This window comes from Ambystoma mexicanum, chromosome 9, assembly GCF_040938575.1.
Source record: "Ambystoma mexicanum isolate Mex_15411 chromosome 9, UKY_AmexF1_1, whole genome shotgun sequence".
In the NCBI taxonomy this organism is placed as follows: domain Eukaryota; kingdom Metazoa; phylum Chordata; class Amphibia; order Caudata; family Ambystomatidae; genus Ambystoma; species Ambystoma mexicanum.
The window spans coordinates 291,297,391-291,311,594 of NC_090931.1; the positions used below are offsets into that span (position 1 = coordinate 291,297,391).

Below are 14,204 nucleotides of genomic sequence, written 5' to 3' on the forward strand. Positions count from 1 at the left end.
CACAATGTAGCAAAGAGACGCACTCTGGTGGGGTTCATCTTAATAAAATGTGCAATCTTTACTTTGAGCTTGTGGCCCATATTGTGAACAGCCAAAGCTTCCCAGTGTTATCATGCAGTATGTCCACAGAATATGTGGAGTCACTGCCAACATGTTTGCTTTTAACCCAGCTCTACCTCCACACATTAAAGGAGCACCATCCGTGCAGATACCAACACATGCATCCCACTTTTAGACATGTAAACTTAGGAAGTGGTTAAGAATATCAGAGTTCAGATTTGGTTGCTCGGCCTAAGAAATCCGCCAATATTTCGGTTCCATGGCAATATCTTACATAAGTAATCCAATGAGCTGCTTTTGAAAGGTCAAGGGGCCATCGTGCAACTGTAGGGCAAATTGATTCCATTCCAAGCGTGATGGATATCGGAGGACAGGTCAGTGATGTGACGGCAAATTGTGGTGTCTGACCGTGGGATCGTTTTACATTTCTCTGCTACACTGTCACCAAGCATTGCCTGGTTCACAGTAAGAATGATTGGGAGAATCTCTTTCTCAGCATCTGTAAAAGGCTTTTTGTTTTTGGAGAGCTAGTATGCAATGTGATAAGCTTTCAAAATATTTGCAGGCATCGAGGCACATTTGACACTCTTTTTCAATGCTGTGCAAAGAAATCCTTGCTCTTTCTTGCCAGCTGAACACTGTTTGCTTCCAAATGAGGCCTTGGTTTAGTTTGCTTCGGGCTATCTCTTGCTAATGTAACGACGAACCACACACTGCATTCTAACTTCTCTGCCAACTGCAATGCGTGTGAACCAAAAGTCCAAATAAGAGTCCTCATATTTCTGTTTTCCCATTTTGTTTTTCTTCTGTTTCCAGCTCGCCTGCTTTTTGTTTGAGACCCCTACCTTCTTTTGGCAGTAGGAAACGATCCATCTCAAAAAGTGGCCTCAGTCTTTGAAAACATTGCAAAAAAACCTTTCTGGGGTATATCACGTTTTAGATATTTTAAGGCCCGTCAGTTTTTGTAAACCATTTGAAGTTTACAAAAGTAACACATTTGCCCAAAACAAATCTTTAAAAAGATTTAAAATGGTAAACCCTACACGCAAAGGGTTAGAATGCAGAATGGGTGAAAAACGAAATGCAAAACATTGGCTGAAGTTTCAGAAGACTCCATGTTCGGATCTTCAAGCCCTAGCTTTGGTTTCTTTTTAAAGTGGCGTGCCAGAGGAGGTCATAGGATGGTGGCGGAAACCATATCTGAATGCACATTGCACAGAACCAATGTAAATCTTCTGCACTTCTACCCACCAGTGGCACATATTAAAAACAAATCCTTACTTAACTGTGTGATCGGGCCAAGCGTTTCACTGGGTTTTTGTTGCTGGGGCACTGATGGTTAGGTTGCTGTGCTGACGTTTGTAGTGATGCTGCTACACTGAAAATCAAAGGTTTGTCAATGATGCATGGGTCGAAATCAAGATTAAATGATCAGGAGCTAAAACCAGCTCCTGGGTGTTGGGCATCACCCAGTCGGCAGGCGCTAATACTGGGAAGCCAGGAGTGAGTAGACAAAGTGCTGTAAATCTAACTTCCACATGAGATGAAGACTTCCACTTTTTGTCCATTACGTATGATCTAGTATATTTAAATGTGTTCTAATACTTTTATTTACATTCTCAAACACTAATTGAAGGCACCATTTGACCCGGGGAGGCAAAACTAGCTCATGTTAACTGTTGGTGTTAAGCTAACCAGGCTCTCCTAGGGTAGAAATCGGGAACCAGATGGCTCCCGGCAATTTCAGTCTCAGTTTCTAGGAACCTTCTGAGGGCTAACCCTGACTGAATCAGCCCATGGGAGCATTCCATGCTCACCCCCCCCCCCCCCACCCCCCACCCCCTCGGTACATGAGTAAAGGAAAGGCCCAAAATAGGTTTAAAAGCCTTCGCTGTGACTTACTACACCTTTAGAAAAAAAGCCATCTTTCCCTTGGGCATATCCTACTACAGGTGTCACGATTTTTGATGGTGCCATTGCTGCTGAGGAATTCGTCTGCAGTCTTAGCTGGGATGATGGAGGCCATTTGTGTCTGACATTTCAAAAAATACTTAGAAAAATATTACTCACAGACCTTACCACCTTGACCTTACCAAGAATGCTGGATAGCCATACTCCATTGTCCGATGGCACTCATTACTGGCCTTTATTTGCACACGCCTTTCTCCCAGTTAGGGCACAGCCCCGACCACTCCAAATCTTCCCCTGAAAGTTCTCAGCTAGTTGCCACCGAACTTCATTTCACATATTCTCAGGTTGGCACACACTGATCCAGACCACCTTTCCCTATGCAATTTGTACGCTAATCCCAAGGCTCTCAACCCGGAACCACAGCCCTTCTGCCCTCTTTCCCCATGGGCTACAGGTTGAGTCCACAGGATGAAGGGAGTACAGGAGGACCGAGAAAAAGAAACCAAGGAACAGTGCTCCAGTACCTGCTCGCTCATCTCCCCCGGTGGCCTCCAACGTTGGTCCATAGGGGTTGAGGATGGCCAGGCAGACCAAAAAAAGGATACAAAAAAATACTACATGAAAGTGGGCACTAGAGACTGAATCAACATGTGCAGCAGTGAGTTTTTAGCTATATGGTTTGTTTTGGGTTTTAATATTTGGATGAGCAGCAAGTTCATGGAAGGGTGAGTTGTTGCCCACACCTCTTGCATTAGCATGAAATGATTGTACCCTGTAATTCTTGAGCTGATAATAAGGAAGATTAAGTTTTTCTAGTTTTTCATGTGCAGGATTTAATCAGTGATTTGTCAGCCGGTACGTGTTTCGACCCATCAGAGTCTTTTTGAAGGCTAAATTGATTCTTGGCTGCCCATGGTTGACGGGTGAATGGCTTGCTGGTTGGGCTATCCTGTTGGCGAAGCAGAGCTGGTTCCTTAGCTCAGTTAGGTGTTTAGCGGCGAGCCACAGGTATCTGTGACTGGTCAATCCTATTGAAGTTGGCCCTGGTGGGCTGTTGCTCCTTTCGGATGCTGTTCTCAGCTGGTCGCTCTAGACCCAAATAAAAGCAGTCCCTCCTTACCCTCATCTTCTGCCCCACCTCTCACCCCACACAGCCTCCAAGTTGGGTCCGTGATGGGTCAGGGGACTGGCAAAACAAAATAGGGAGCAGTACTCTGGTCCTCGCTTACCATCCGCTCACCCCCTAACCCCCCTAGCCACCCACACCCCTGCGGCCTCCCAGGTGGGTCCATTATGGCAAAAGCCAAAGAAAAACAAGCAGTGCTCTGGTCCACGCTCGCCCTCTGCTCCAAGGTGGGTCCACAGGTGGTGGTGGGGTAGTGGGAGGGGGTACATTTTTTTTATTTATTTTTTTAATGGAGTACGTCCAAGCTTCACATTTCTTATTTAGGTCTGTGGTGAAGGAAACAAACACAGCCTGGAAGCGAACTGTGAAGATTCTGACAATATCATCACTGTTTCTGTGGGGGTCGGGGTGGGGGTGTGGGCAGAGGGGTAATCTTCCCCTCATGTAGACAAGGTAAAGCAGATGTTGGCCGATTCTGACCCTGGGACTAATCTTCCAAGGGAGGACCACTTGTGGGGAGGCAAACCTCGGGGGAAGGGACAGACCTCATTGGGTTAAACATGGCATTGTCCGTTCTTTTCTAGGGCTAGCCCCTCAATACCTCTGGCCCTTTGGGCATATTGTGACAGTGACACACAATACTATCCAACACTTCATTTCTAAACATGTAGTTACAGCTGTAACAAAGACTGACACAAGGAAGAGAGCAGCTAGTTTCAAGATTGTTCAGCGGAACCAAAGTGAGTGATCTAGCTTCTGGGGAAGTCCGATTGGTTCCAAACAACTCTCTTCAGTAGTCTGGCAGTTTAAAAATGGAGCCAGCGAGAAACATGAAGAAATGCGACTGGCTAAGTGCTGCTGGAGAAGCCACAGAGACACGAGAAAATCCAGAAGCGGGCGAGTGTGGTGAAGAAGTAGCACACAGACGAGGAGGAGTGGTGTCTTGAGCAGAGATGCTTTCCCATTGGCGAGAGAGAAGCAGATACGGGACGGGAAGCAGAGAAGCTTCACACCGGCAACGACAGTCGGAGCAGCACTCTGAGCGCCTCCAGCTGCAGAACTATGTTGCCTAAGCTGAGGAAAAAAGAGTGGAGACGTCAAGAGAGACTCCAAAACCAGATGTGAGGCAAAGGAGCTTTTCACCGGCACGACAAGCCAGAGTAACTCGCAGACCGCCTCCAGTTATCCAAATGCGCTGCCTGAGCTGAGGAGAGAGCACGAAGGCAGAAAAGAACTCGAGAGAGGTTAGAGAAGCGCAAGGAGTCCTCCAAGAACCAGTGTGACCAGAGTGGAAGGTTGGGGCACCGGGAGGGAGCTGGAGGAGCCATTCTTGTCCCTAACTGAAACAGGAGCAAGTTCACTACAGCTCATACCACAAACTTTTTCAAACAAGTTTCACGAGCCCTGTATTTGGGGAGATACAAGTACACCAGGGAAAGAGAAACTTTAGGGGAAAACATAAACCCGCAGATTTTTAAAGAATTTGAATATATGATGAACCTTGCATGGGAGTATACCAGATATTCTGCGAGTCTGGGACCTGCACCCTAAATTGCATCAAGTAAGTGTATGAAAAAGAATCCTAAGGAAGACTCATGCCCTTTGGATTGTGAAGTGAATAATCTGAATAAGAAAGTCTTGGCTGGGGAGTATACCAGGCAAGGCCAAGTAGGCAAAAGAATCCTAAGGAAGACACAAGCCCTTGGGATCAAGTGAACTGTATCATAAAGTGACCTTGACTTTAAGATCCAGCTTGCCCATGTTGGGGATAACGGCGAGCTTGCAATCCTCCTCCTACTTGACCTCTCTGCAGCCTTTGACCTGGTAGATCACAAAATCCTCTGCAAATACCTCACTGCAACTTTCCACCTCGCCCCACCACCTTATGAATCCAATCCTTCCTATCCGGCCGATCCACCAGGGTCTCACAGGGCCTGAATCTGCTGACCCCATACCTGTCTCCTACGGTGTTCCACAAGACCCCTGCCTCTCCCCTACCCTTTACAACATGTATACCAAACCCCTATTCGACCACCTAGACAGCCTAAACATACCCTACACCAATTTCGCTGATGATGCAAAAATCCTACTCATAATCACCGGGAACCACGATTTAGACTCTGCTAACATTAACTGCGTATTCAGCATCATACAGACCTGGATGGGCATCCACCATCTTTGCCTGAATGATCCCCACACTGCCTCAAACACCTCGGTCCAGCCTTCTCTTCTTTTCTGCATTGACAGAAACACCATCCCGGTCTCCGTCCATGTCAAAACACTAGGCGTCTACCTGGACGCTGAACTCAACATGCAAAAACATGTCAAAGCAACCGCCTCTTCAGCAGCCTACTCAACCAAACTAATAAACCTCCAGATGATTCCTTACCCCTAACAGCTGTTTCACTCTAGCCAGAGCCATCATAGGAAGCAAACTAGACTATTGCAATGTCATCCTAGCAGGAACCTCTACCAAAAACATCAAAATCCAATTGCTTCAAAACAACGCTCTTGGAGCTGTTTAGGGCATGAAACGCTCCGATCACATCTCACAAATCAGATGAGAGGCCCACTGGCTCCCAATCAAAGCTTGCATCGACTTCAAACTCCTCACCATCACTTACCGCTGCCTACACAACACTGCCCCCTACCTCATGAACCATATTACCAAGAAACACAACAAACGCAATTTTCCTTCTTCCACCACGTCCGCACTTCACATACCTAGATTTTCCAGAAAGAGCTAGGGGCTCATGCTTCACCACATCACTCCCACACTATGGAATACCCTCCCTCGGCATATCCAAGACGAACCATTTTACACGCCCTTTCGAAAGCAAGTAAAAACCTTACTTTTCAACAAATGTGTTACTCCTCAGTCTATCATCAATTTATTAATGATTGTCTCTGATGAAATCTAACATCACTGTTTGTAACCTTCCTGTAGCGCTTTATGTACTGCCTTTAGAGCTGCGATACCTCTGGGTCTGAGCGCTACCAATAAATAAAATAAAGTCCTGGCAGAAGAATATACCAGGCAAAGCCCAATATTTGAGAACAATTCTAAGGATTATCCCTCTTGGGTTTGTGAGTTGTATGAACTATGTGAGGACCTTGGAGTTGTGAACTGAATAGATTGGCGAAGAGAATCCCGGCAGAGTACAAAAGGGCAAGCCAGGTTGGTGAAGTGAATAGTAACTACTACAAGGAGGAAGTCAGCCTCTTCGGATGTAAAGTACTTGGATGCTCATTTTGTGAACTGTTTTGTTTTTAGGAGAGAAACATGGGGAAGGGAGTCCTCCCTGGGAATTGTGAACATTGTCCAGTTGGTTGAACTTGAACATGTGTGCACTTCGGAAAGCCATAGACGTTATCCTTCACGCATTAGTTACTTTTAGATGTGAGGGCTAGGATAGGATTTCGAACACAGGGTGTTTTTGCTTTGGACGTCTTCACAGGACCGACCCTAAGTTTTGGTTTATGAAGGGAAATGCCTCCTAGATTAGGCACAGTGAAGCATTTTCCTACCCCTTTATTTAATTTGTTTGTGGCAACAAATAGTCTCATGTGTCTGCATCTCATTCCTAGTATCTCACAGCACTTTCCTGCATTCGGATCAAGCTTTCAGGATGTTTATTTCCTGGATTGTATGTCACGCTCCACACCCAATGACATCACAGCACCCTAGTCGCATTGAGTATGTTCTATGGGGGCAATGTTAAAACTTGGCTCTATCGCACAATCTCAGTGCGACTAGGCAACATACACAATTGTTACCTGGGCTCACACGCCCCTGTTGGGACAGTTTTTCTGAAGTCCAACTAAGGGCTTAGTAAAACCATTCAACTAGACAGTGCAAGACTCTATTTACCACCCGAGTTCGTGGTAGCATAGACAGAGCAGACAGGCAGGAGGGAGAGGGCTGTAGAATTAGTACAAAGAAACGGTATTATACATATGGTCCAAAGAAACACTGACACTATGCATTGTAAAAATAAAGGGTGTATTTTATATACAAGCATGCCAAGAGATTCTTGGGTAACTACCATCATAAAGCCTATAAACACATTTTAGAAGAACACTATGCTTAAAGGTACACAGCATATAATCTTATTTGGAACACCTAACGGGAGTTCTAGGGAAGACAAACCAATAGTTACTTTTTTAGATCACTTTCGGTAATATAAGGGTAGTAGACCCTAGCAGTTGTACCCTGACGCTCAGCAAGGAAATCACATAGTAAATCAGCTGGACAATACACTTTTCAGAATAGTGTGACACTTTTTCCAGGAACAGTAAAAGGGTCCAGGGACTTCAGAGAAGACACCCTAGGAGGATTCCGCAGTGGGCGTGGGTGAACTGGATGAGTGGCCTCCCAATCACAGAAAACACCCCAAAGCTATACAGAAATCACAAAGGCTTGAGTTAGGTCAAATACCCCAGCCAACATAGTACTGCAGCACAGAAAAAGAGTTGCAGCAGGAAGACTTCAGGATATGCAGCCAAAAATCCGGTCGATGGAGTCATTTGTCAAGAAGACAGAAGACCGGACTTTGGAAGGACTTTGCAGCAGTGATCACAGGAGAAGGCTCCAGGCAAGCATTTCCTTGCGGCTCTGTGGGTTTGGCGCCTTTTCCGGAGCACAGAAGACAGAATATCGCTGGTCAGATTCACGTCATTTGCAAGGTCGAGCTCTCTGATGAGGGGACATTTCGGACCTGAATCGTGCCTCTGGATATCCAGCCGGATATCCACGAAGTTTCAGCGAGATTCGGAATTGGGAAGACCATGCTCCGCACAATGGCTCGAGGTCCAAGGGTATTGCAGCCCCCAAGTTCGCAGCACAGCATGGGATGGCTCAAAATGCTGGTCGCCTTGAATCTAGTTGGTCTCACCAGGCTCTCGCTCGGGGTCGTTGTTTTCGGAACCCCCAGGTCGATTGGAAGGAAGGGCTACAACAGGCTCTGGTTACACAGCAGGCTCTCTGGTTGCTGGAAATGATCTCAGCTGCGGTTTCTTCATCTTCCTCTTCGTTTTTGGTTCCAGTGGTCCACTACCTCTTCATCTTCCAGGTTCAGACTTTAATGCAGGAACCCAGCCAATCAAACAGCCTTGCAACATTCAAACTGGGTGGGTGGGGTGGAGGTTGGCAATCCTTTCAGCGCAGCCAGCCTCCCAGTTTAATATGGAATCTCGCAGTCCGGCTGAAAGACAAAGGGCTGCAGAGTTTTGGACTCCTGGCTTCCTGTCTTCACAGACAGTCTGGAGCCTGGGCGGGGAATCCACAAGATTCCTCATGAAGATAAAGGAACACAAAGAAATTTCCCACCCTGGATGTCAGGGCAAGGAACAAGAAAGGACAAACACTAAAATGGCAAAAAAACAAGACTGGGAGGGGGGCACATTTTGGTAAAATGAGCACCCATGGGTGCCTTTACCGTTGCTGTGCAAACAGCCCGTGTTAAAGGTGCACTGAATTTATAAAAAAGGTTCACGCCCACCAGCCATTAAAGTTAAGTTTGTCCTTGTAACATAAATGTTACGTTTAAAATGAGAAAGGGGCTACTCACTATCTCCCCAGCACTCCCCTTAAACTGGGCGGGGGGGGGGGAGATTTGCTCTCGCCTAATAAAATGTAAAAGGGTCCAAAGGTCCGTTCTTCCCTTTGGAACAAGGTTAGCCAGAGAAAGTTAAAAGTGGAGCCTCTAGGTTAATCCAGCAACAATAGGCACTTATTGCCCAAAAAGTTGTCAAAGAGGATAACTTTTAAAAGACACTATGGAGAGTCTTAAAAATTACACCCATAAAAAGAGTAAAAGACTCTGTGTGTGGAAAAAGATCCCCACTCACTGAGGTATAGAGAAAAATAATCTAGCAGTCCAGCAAAAAGTTCTGGGGTTGGCACAGGTCAGGTAGATTTATCATTGATATGAACATCTTACACAACAGCTCCCTTGGCATGTAGGCACGCCCCCCTGGGCTATGCACCACAGATTGAAGACCTATGATCTAGCACATTCATCGGGAGGCCTGGCTGCCATATCTTCCATACCGAGGGGGAGTCATGTCTTGAGCCCATTTCAGGCATCTATGTGGGCTTCACAGCACATTTGTGACTGGCCAGGCAGTCTTCCAGAGATTTATGGTATAGGTGGTGTTTTCTCACTCTTCTCCCTCCACCTTCTCCCCCAGATGTATGTACCGCCCTGGGAATCTTTCAAACACGAGGGATCCGTGGGAGGAAGGTCTACATTAGATCAGTGAATTCTCCCCCCAGCCCTCAAACGTGCAACGCGGTAGCAACATGTTGCTCGCTGCACCACAAATTGCTGCTCAGAAGGAGGCGCCGAAGGGATGAAACCTCAGCGGTATAGCCAGGACAGAGTCCTGGATTGTGGAAGAATGTTGGACGAGGAGCCTGCTGTGGTTCCAGTTAGCTTCGTTTTTCAGTTGCAAGATTTGAATTTGTTGCAACCATGCAAATTATTTTTCAATAAATGTCCTTACTCATATCATCATCATTGTTAAAACCCTGTTGTCGTCAGATACTCTGCCCAGCTGACTAAAGGATTAATGAGCAAAATAAATGAACCATGTTCCCATGTGTGTCTTGGAGGAAACTCTTCCTTTGTACAGCTAGTATGAGCATAATGGACAAATAAGTGGCATGCATTCCCTCCTTACCTTTATTAACTAATTTGCATGCATTGCTTTTTGTACAAGTTGTGTTTGATGCCACCATGCATTATGTTTATCAGAAATAATACTTTGTGTCACCTATATTATTACATAGTGTCCTAGTGAGAACATTGTCATCAACTGATACTCTGCCCATCTGGCATGTGGATAATGGGCAGAGAAGGCAAATGCATGCTGCATGTTTCATAATTAATTTGCCCTTTATTCAAATCCAAATGTTTAAATTAACACACCAATTAATCCAAATACCTAGTTACCACCAACACACCCCTCTATGAATTGGTCATCAAATGCTCAACGTTTTTGACCAATGTTTGTCACTAAGTTTTGTGTAGATTCCCTTTTGGGCAGAGAAAAGAGGCTCCAAATCATTCAGAAAAATTGTATTCATATTCCTAACTACTTTTTCAGCAATGTAACGGGCAGCAGATGCTTTAAAATGCATTATTTGCCATTACATGCCAAATGAATTCATAGGAGGTCACCTCCAATGCCCCAAGTGAAGTGATCTTTAAAGCCTGCCATGTAATAATGGCCAGTATGAATCATATTTCTCCATGATGGTGCTCAGTGAGTCAGTGGTCTACTGTAATAAGCCCTCCGCTGAAACCTGCTTTGGAGGGCTTTAATATATTGTTACTCCTCCAGTCTGAGCAACAAACATTTGGAGAATATTTGACTGCTAATGTCCAGTAAGGTAATTGGCCTGTAACTGTGGGGGGCTGGTGGTCCAAGGGGTTCTTGTCCAAGGAGATGGCATAATGCCTGTCTTGACAATTGCATTAAACATAAAACTATTTGGTGTCATTGGAAAACGCGTCCCTCTTTAAAAGCTCACATTGTTTCCCAACACATTCTTTTTTTTGTCTTTTAGCAATATATATGTATATTCCTTTTAAACTCTTAATCTGGCCAGTCGTGTTCCTATCACTCATTAAATCAAGGTTCAATTTTCATTTCGAGATTCTACATTCTGCCTCAAACCAATGGGGGGGGGATCCCTTTCTATAACCTGGTACGCCTGAACTGGGTGACGCCGTTTGCCAATAGCTCTATCCTGGATAGTTTCAACCAAAGACTCGGACAAACTAACACCTTCCTTAGTTGTCTCTGAACTCACAGTTTTAAGAGAATATCTTCATTTCTTGTAAATTAGTAATTCTTTCCAATGTCTCCTTGTCGAGCTAGGCCATTGCCAACCAGCCCCTCTGCTTGTCAGACTTCTTCATTGTGCCTAGCCCTGGCCATTGAAAAATTAACTCGGGGATAGTGATCACTATCTGATCAATCAGAAGTGCAAAATTTCATAACGTTCGGATGAAAATAAACAGTCCACTTTGACTAAGGAAGTGTGTTGCTGGTCTTCAATGCTGAGGAATGCAACATTTGCTCTAAAGATTTTACTGGCTAAACATTTTCTTTAAATGTCTTTAATGTCTTGCTTGAGAACCTGAAACCGCTGGTAATGTTTTAGTCCTACTATAGCTTTGAACAACTTGACTGGTCCTAACTGTCTAAACATGTTCTTCTGACAACTCAATCTCCTCAACATTTCAAGTTTAAAGGCCTTGCAAATGACCTTAACTAGAATTTCACGTGGTCTAGATAACTGAAGTACTCCAAATTCTAATTTGTATTGCAATCATTTTTCCAGCAACTGAAAAGCGATATGTTTGGTCGAAAAATGGATGTTGCTCACCATTTCATTTGATATGCACATTTTGCTCGTTGTGCTCAAAAGGTTTGGGACCCCGGCTAGATCATCAAATGGCTTGCCTCCCAGTAATGTTGTTTCTGATTGATGTTCCTCCCACAGATTCCTCTTCACCCTCGCAACCTGTGCCTTTTGGTTGATTGCTCAAACGCCTCATCTGTGTCCCTCAACTACAGAGTGCTAGGGGACAAAGACTGGACAGAGGTCATGCGGTGCATTGACTCTATACTGGCCCCAACGTCCTATCTGGCATGGGGCGTGCACTACCATCGGGCGGAGCAGACGTGGACCCATGCTTTGCCCTTTAATGAAAGAAACATTTCTAAAGACAGCTGGACATAGAATATCTAAGATGAAGAATCTGTGGCAGGAAGATCCATCAGAAAGAAGATTACTGAGAGCCCTACAGTTAAGGGGTGTTTTAGCCACTTTTACTCCCTAGAAATAGGCAGATCCTCCCAAAAAATAAATGGGCGCAGTTGTTGGGTAAGAATTGGGGCAGTCCAACTGGTGTGGAACTACTCAAGACTTATCTCTTGGTATTAGGTAACCCACCTTTTAATATAGGCCTGTACTAGACAAGTTGGCAGTGTGACCGAGCAGCCAGGCTCATCTTAAGTGGGGTAATCTGAGCTGTAGAGCTGTACAATGAAATCGGTAAATACAGGTATCAAAGTAAACACTTACACACTTAAGTTATATAATACATTATTTATACACAGATATTTAAAGCATTCTTTATAAAGCAGTAATTAGCTGTAACATTAATCCCAAATTGGAATTCAATTCAAAAAGTGAACAATAAAGCAGGTGAGTAATTCATTCCAATGTTACACATTTTCCAGCACCGGTAGGTGTCATTTGAGGTCAGATTAACACTTATTTTGTATCACCTTTGCAGTATTGAGTTATTAAGGAGGGAAAGGCTAAGGTTGGATCCGAACAGACTGATTGTAGTATTCAAATGCCTAATGCAATGTTATTGTAGAAAGTTGCCGCAGCTCCCCGCTTGCGCAGGAGAGAGATTGTTGGGTGAGAGCGTCGGGGCGTGAGGAGGGTTCGATGAGCGACGGTTGAGAAAGAGGTCGAGTGAATGAAGGTAGTTGCAGTGCGGGGCGCCGGCTTATATCCTTATTCAATAAAATGAGTTCCCTTACTTATCGTGTCGAGCATACTTCACTTGGCGACGAGGATGCCGGCGTCCTGAGGACCCACGGGGTAAAGAAAAGTTGAGAGCGGACGCTCCGAGCCGAATTACTATACTGCGCTAGCTTGTGCTGGTGTTTGTCCCAGCTTTGTAGTGATAGTTGATAATTGGAAACTTAAGGTTAAGGTGGACAGTTGTTCACCATGGACGATTATCACTAAAAGAACATGGCAGAATTTAGTTGCATGTGGTCTCAAAAGTAAGATGAACGCATCAGACATACGAAATCCTGGTGGGTTTGAAGGATCCAAGATCAAGATGATTGGATGGTTTTCTTGCATCATTCAATTTAAGGATAGACGTGCTCAGGTGAAGGTTTATGTTGCAGAGAAGGGCATCAATGTAATAGGTTGGAGAGATCAAGCTGGATTGAGGATCAGATTGGATCCATGTAATGAAGAGCAAATTCTGGTTGTTAACAGTAGTCGAGTGCACGAAGATAAAATTATCAAGATGAAGAAAAACGATCAACTAAAACTGGGTTTGCTAAAACATTTTGCACACAGAATTCGTCTCAAGAATGGAGCAATACCAGTTAAGCACACGAAGTCCAGACCAGTCCCATTTGTCATAGCTGACAAGGTTGAGCAACAATCAACAGTTTTGGAATCTGAAGGAGTTATAGAAACAATTGAATCTTCTGAATGGATGAGCCCCATTGTTGCGTTGAAGAAAAATGGCAAATTAGGAATTTGCGTAGATTTGAGAGACGTAAATAAGAACATCATAACTGACAAGTTTCCTCTTCCCATTATATCTGAAATTTTAAATCAAATTGGTAATGCTGATCTGTTTTCCACGCTGGACCTATCAAGCACCTATCAGCAGATTTTGCTGACGGAAGATTGTCGAGACATTACGGCATTTATTATGCCACATGTGCTGTATAGATACAAACGCATGCCATTTGGTTTGGCATCTGCTGCGGCAGTATTTCAAAGAGTAATGACGCATGTACTTAAGGGAATAAGTGGTACGCTGGTATATCAGGATGACATTGTGTTTGGTAAGGGATCTGAAGAGCATGATAGTAGATTGAAGGAAGTGTTGAAGAGATTAGAAGAATTTAGGTTAGAAATTGAGAAAAGCAAGTGTAGGTTTGGAGTAGAAGAGGTGGAATATCTTGGTCATAGTGTGAATGGTAAGGTGTACCAGCCCAAAAGAGATGCCATGAAAGCGATTAAGGAGTCGCCTAATCCTAATAACAAAGATGAGTTAAGATCATTTTTGGGGTTATGTGAATATTACAACAGATTTGTAAAAAATTTCGCCAGTGTAACAGAACCATTGAGAATGTTATTGAAAAAGGATGCAAAGTTTATATGGACTGAGAAATGTAATGAAGCGGTTGAATGCATAAAGAGAGAAATTTGCAACTCTTTGGAGTTGGGAGGTTTTGAGTTTGGGAGATTGACTAAGATCACAGTGGATGCCAGTGGGAGTGGTTTAGGGGCGGTGCTATCGCAATTAGACGAAGATGCAAATGA

The 14,204-nt window shown here is 44.5% G+C and overlaps 1 protein-coding gene across 1 annotated transcript in view; it reads left to right on the forward strand.

Moving 5' to 3' along the window:
- Positions 1-14,204, forward strand: part of DDX52 (DExD-box helicase 52) — a 376,512-nt gene that overhangs the window by 357,291 nt on the left and 5,017 nt on the right. The window lies entirely within an intron of this gene.